This window comes from Echinops telfairi, unplaced genomic scaffold, assembly GCF_000313985.2.
Source record: "Echinops telfairi isolate 266 unplaced genomic scaffold, ASM31398v2 ScPeMD7_3533;HRSCAF=4204_0, whole genome shotgun sequence".
Lineage (NCBI taxonomy): Eukaryota > Metazoa > Chordata > Mammalia > Afrosoricida > Tenrecidae > Echinops > Echinops telfairi.
The window spans coordinates 80,098,105-80,104,370 of NW_022107431.1; the positions used below are offsets into that span (position 1 = coordinate 80,098,105).

At 39.5% G+C, this 6,266-nt stretch overlaps 1 non-coding gene across 1 annotated transcript; it reads right to left on the reverse strand.

The window, feature by feature from the left end:
- Nucleotides 1–5,299: 5,299 nt before the first annotated feature.
- On the reverse strand, nt 5,300–5,361 carry LOC115871070. Its single transcript, XR_004047059.1, has one exon. It is a non-coding gene; the product is annotated as a U7 small nuclear RNA (small nuclear RNA).
- Between the last annotated feature and the right edge of the window lie 905 nt (nt 5,362–6,266).

The following is a 6,266-nucleotide window of genomic DNA, read 5'->3' on the forward strand; positions in this document are numbered from 1 at the left end:
ACAAAGCTTCAGAAACCTTATATAGGATTGCTGTGAGTGGGAATTAACTGAATGGCAGTGGATTGGTCTACTGGTATGGTCAAACATATTGCCACCAAATTGGAATGGGGTACCTATTTATCATTCTCAATGAACATTACTATTTTAACAAATTTCATTAAATATAACATTCTCAACAATGAAATGATGAAGCAATCCATATGGAAGGTCATAGATTAAAATGCCTACTTCTTCCAGACAACACTTGCTTGAAATTCACAGTCAATGCTCATGAAAGCATTGTCAAGAGATCAAATGATGCATTGCATTGGGTAAATCTGCTGCACAAGACCGCTTTAAAGTATTGAAAAGCATGGGTAATTTTTTGTGGACTAAAGTTTGCCTGACCCCATCCATGCTATTTTTAATCATCTCATATGCAGGTAAAATTAGATATTAAATAAGGAAGATCAAAGAAGAATCGGTGTGTTGAAATATGGTGTTGGCAAAGATTTTTCAATGTACCACAGACTACCAAAAGAACAAACAAATCTGTCGTGGAAGAAGTACAGCCAGGAGGCCCCTTAGAGGCAAGGACAGTGAGACTTTGTCTCATGTACTTTGAATATGTTATCAGAGGAGACCAGTAACCAGTCAAGGAATTCAGCTTGGTAAAGTAGCAGGGCAGTGGAAAGGAGGAAGACCTTTAACAAGATGGATGGACGGTGTGGCTGCAACAGTGGGCTCAAACAAAAGACCAATTGCCAGCATGGCACAGCACCCATCATTGTTTTGCTGTGTTGTACATAGGGTCACTATGAGTCGGAGGCCACTAGATGGCACCTAACAACAACACCACCGCCAAAAGTTCATCCTGAGAGACAGAAAAAAATGAGAAGACCAGGTGGGAACTAGAACTAGAACGTACAGGGTCTCCAGGAAGACAATCATCACTGACCTTTGGTATATTCTTGCCTTGGATGGGTATATCTTTCCATTTACTTATTTAATTAGTTTGCTTATATTTATAGAAGTTAGAAATCTGGACATGCATTTGAAATCTCTTTTTAAATTGTTGGGAACATATATATTTTAGAGTAATATGGAGGACAACTGCACAAAATTTGGTTTGAGAATTATTAGTTGTAATCTCAATTTGCCTACATAGCTTTCATCAAAAATCCTCAGTGTTCTTAATACAGTAGCAGAGCAGGGGAACTTGTTATGTGGGCTCCTAAAATCTCTAGGAAACAAAATACATGTTGAAACACACTGTTTGGAGCACAAGATATTAGTGAATGGAGACCATGCAGAGCTTGCAAAAATGGAACTAATGAAAATATGTAATATTTGCATTTTACTTAAGTCAACCCACGGGCACTGCTTTGATTATACTTACTGTCCGGCAGGGAGAAAAAAGTAGAGTCAGTTTCCTAACTTCTCAGGTGATAGTCTGTTTTAGTTTATCTTTATGAGAAGAATGATCACACAGATTTGTATATGCATGAGTCTGAAGCAAGGCTGACTAAAGAAAAAATTCCACCACATCCATTTGCTCAAGGAACGTCGTGAAAAGAACCCACTTATTAAGTAGCACTCCTATTCCCCACTCCTCCTCTATCGGTTGGTTATCCAGCGGGAGCTTCCATGGGCTGTGGTGCTGGAAGCTATGCCATCAGTATTGAAATGCCGTAGGCTCATTCAGGATGAGCAACTTTTCGGGAGAACTTCCAGATAAAGACAGCGTAAGAGGGAGGCGGGCCAGCCTGAAATTGAACCTACAGACGGGACATTGCCAGTCTCTTCAACTCTCTCTCTCAGCATCACTGCTTTTGCTTCTCTGGATAATCAAACCTAAAATAGATTATGTCTATGAAGATAATCTTTTCGGCTTGTTTTGTCTTATGACTTATAGAATCAACACATTCCATTGTAGATGTTATAATAATCAGTCATTTTTATGATTACCATTATCTGCAGCTGATCATGCTTATTTTATTTCTATATTTAAGTGGTATTTATTAAGACATTCACATTATTTTCCATTATTATTTATATTAATTATTTACATATATTATTTACATTAATATCCTTAAGTAACATTGATCTAAAACAATCCTTTTAAACAATCCTTTAGTTGAAATAAAAGGCTTTTGGGAATCCGGCTGTGTAAAAGAGACTAATGTGGAAACGTCTTGAATTCAAGAGAGTTGTGATGATGGAGAGATTTCTTCTATTTTCTCCATTGAATCTCTGTGATCGTACGGGGCATGTGTCCTTCTTGTGTCTGTGCATATATGTGCAATAAACAGTTTTTATTAAGACCTTTTCTTAGTTTTGATTAGGATTTTATTGTACTGATGGTTGAACTTATCACTTCGTTTTAAGGTATTTATTCATTCTAATTTAGGGAGGAAAGGGCTTTAAAGGAGTAGTTTTCTTTGAATATGCTTTTGAGACCTTTCAAAAAGTTTTGATACATAATTGTTTTCTAAACACTGTGCAATTTCAATGCTGTGCTTGGCTTTGTCAGAAAGATAAAAGTATATTTTTGTGACTATTCTTTCTGTGAATATCTTTAATCCTTTTTAAGTTAAAATATTATTATTGTAAACAAACACTTGTGAATTTTTTGTCCTTGAAAAGCTTTAGTTTCCAACTCCTAAAAAACCAAGCTCACTGCCAACAAGTTGATGATGAAGCAGAACTCTTCTGTAGGACGGAATAGCCCTGTGGATTTCAGAGGCTGTAAATCACGGGTTCACACACCTATTTAGGCTACTGCCTTCTTTACAAAAAAAGGAAGAAAAAAATAAAATGACTAGGTACATCCCTGGCAATTAAAACCTTTCTACTGTAGCCCACAATACAGGATATAATGTAGGTATCTGCTTTTGCAGAACCTGCCCCAGGGTCCCCATGCCCCCACCACACACACACACACACACACCTTCATTCCACTATTTTTCAGGGGCCAGTTTAGGCCATTTTGAGAAACATTGTGAGAAACATTGCGATAAATCTTTAAGAGAATAGAAAGGCTCGTCTTTCTCAGTTAGTGTTGCTAACGTCAGTGTTTGTTAGTGTTTGATCTGTCAAATCTGTATTCAGTTTGTAAATCTTAAAGCGTATATCTACATTGTCGTTTATGCCCTTTCTAACATTTAATGACTGTCATTTTTAATGATCACTCTTTAATTTTATTTTCTTCTGACATTCATACAATTTTATAGGTGTTGTTTTAATCTAGAATCTATTTCTTATGATTTTATATTGAAGCATTCTCAGTGACTTTGATCTAAGTGGGTCTCTGGTAGATTAAAATATGTAAATTTGTTTAATCTGCAGCTTTGTTGTTAAATGCTTAATTTATTCCTTCTACATATTTTGTAAAAGCTGATATGTTTTGATTCATATTTGTATCTCAAATTATAATTTATTGTCCATTAAATATCTGAGTGTCAGTGTTTTGTTGTTGTTTTATCATGAAGCATTTAAAACTGTAATGGCCAAAAGCAATACTTGGTGCATGATTGTGATGTGAGTTTTTGTTGTTAATCTGATCCGCCAGCGCCCAATTCAAGCTGTTTTCAGTTGGCTGGCCCTTTGTGGTATGCACATTCATTGTATAGTCACTTGTCTGTAGGCTGCGGCCACAGGGATTATTGGGACCACTTGTCTCATTGTCCAGCCGGCTAATGTATACTTCTGTGGTGACAGAGTTCCCTAAGCAGCAGTGGAGTGTAAATCCCAAAACACCATCACTTTTCAAACACTCATAGCTCATTTGCTCGTATCCTGTAGGAAAGCAAATTATAGAACTGAAGCAAGAGTCAGATTGGAAGGATTTTCAAAGTCGCATAACAAAGAGGTTATGAGGGAAGGAATAATTACTGGTCGAATTTGTTAGGAGTCAACACAAAAGCTTTTAGGGCATGTTTCCATTCTTTCATTTTAAAGAAAATTTCACAGGTCAAAAGACCTTTATCTTTTCTTTAGTCCATTTTTAAAAGTTCGCTAATGCCTACACACAACCCATTTGCAATCTATTAGAAATTAGCGTGGTATGTTGCTGTTGAATTTCCTCATTGTTTATGTAGCTGCTGTTTCTCTGCTCTCCCCAGATCTTAAGCTGGAGGGGTTGGTAATATGAATTTACATTTCCTGTACAGCAATTTAACAGAGTGACTCTAATGGCAAGGGAGCCATAGCTTCTGGGCAGTTCCAGCAGAGGAACTTCATTTCTGCATAGTTTATTCTCTGTGTTGATGAGGCACTTGCCCTGGGAGCAAGGTTTCTGCATTTAGCTTTATGATTGACCTGGCTTTCTTGCCAGATACGAGGCATAGCTGAGCCCAACCTCTTTTCTAGTCCATCAGGGAAAACTCCATCTACTTTATCAGTCACGGCATAAACCTGCTTCTTCCCTAATCAGCTGCTTTTGATGCTCTGCAGGGAGAATTATTCCAATTGTTGTGTTCTCTGTCTGGCCTGTGGTTTGCCTGTGCCTCCAGGCGTTTGTGCTCCAAATTAGGAAATGTTAGCGTGATCCTGCCAGCATAGTCCATGCGTGTCTGGATGGCACACGGCAATCTTGGAAAATGCGTTTACAAGTAGGCATGTTTCGCCTCTCCTTCTATGTGGGCCACATCAGGAAATATTGGAATAATTCCTTGGACTGGGTGCTTTTGTTCTATTCTTTCCTTGGTGATCTCTTTCCTATCCGTGACTTTCCAAACACAAGGAAATCCATTGCAAGAGTCAATTCTGATTCCTAGCGACCCTATCAAAAGCAACAACAAATAAAAGAAAACACTACCTTCACCTCAATTCCAATTCTTAGTGGACCTGGAGGAAGAAGCCGAACTGGTCCATGAGGTTTCAGGACTGTACATCTTGATGGACGCTGGGAGCCTCCTCTTTCTCTTTGGAAGTCAGAGCGCAGGTATCAGAGGCTGCTCGCTGTTAGTTATTCAATATACTAGAAATGTAACAGAGCTCAAGATTTAGTCTAGTCAGATAGTTTGTTGAAAAGGAAAACGTAACAGCCCCCTCCCTTGTAGTTCAAACTTACCTGAAACTTCATCAGTAAGGATGTTCTGACAGTCTGTAAGCAAGGCCATGAAGATAAGCAGTGGGGTCTGACACCTCAAGGGGTGCAGGTCTGAGAGCTCCTTGCGCAATGAAGCTAACAATTGAAGGCCCAATTAACCTATGGGAAAATATAGACTGGTTTCTTGTGAGCCTTGCTTCCAGTGTCGCATTGTTTCGGGGGTCCTGATCATTTTCACCTACTGTCATCTTTTTTTGTGTGTGTGTGGGGGGGTGTCCGGTAAAAACCAGAAAACCTGCTAGACAAATTCTAAAAGAGCTGTAACACTGACACCCACTGTCATCTAATCGATTCCAACTCTTGGTGCCCCGATGGGAAAGAATAGCGCTGCCTCCATTGGGTTTTTGAGGCTGTCCCTCTGTACTGGAAGAGGAGCCGTCGTCTTTCTCCAGTGGAGTGGCGGTGGTTTGAACTGCTGACTGTGCTTTGCAGCTCAACTCGTAAGCACTATACCACCTTGCAACTTTTTTCACCTGGACCTGCCAAATAGTTTAAGGTATGATAACATGTGTGATGTTCACCGAATCCATGAAGCAGTTTGGAGGTAATCAATCACCCTGTTTCTTTCTGTTTAGACTTGCGGAAATAAAGTTTCTCAAATCAACCCCGTCTCCGTCTTTGCCTGAAACAGTGACAGACCATCCAGATCTTGTTTCCTAGCAACAGAAGTACCCACGGGTCTGAACCTCTGAGCTTTTGGTTTGCCTCCCAGTGCTTAACCCACTGTGTTACTAGGGCTCCAGTTAGCAAAACTGCAGGACAGATTTCAAGTGTTTCACACGGTTTCCAAGGTCAAAGCCGACTGCTACATTAAAATATAGAGTTTCTGGTAGATTCAAAGCACTGATTTTGACTTTGGTTAGCAGCTAAGTGTAAGGGTTTTGGGGGCGTGAAACGGAATTAAAGATTCAATTGGTAAAGTTTTAGAAGCAGGCTTTATTGAGAAGCTTGCAGGTGGGTTCAGCAACTCGGGTATTGAGCTAGTGAAACTGCACGAGGAGAATTCTGACTGCGTTTTTTATATCCCCTGGTGGCAGGCACAGCTGCACACAGGGGCTTCACAGGGAAGCGCTCATTAATCTTATCTATAGGTCCTGGATGGGTGGAATAAACACATCTTCAAGGAATGCAGGGAAGTTGTCGTTAAGTGGTTGTTAATCTTATCTATAGGTAC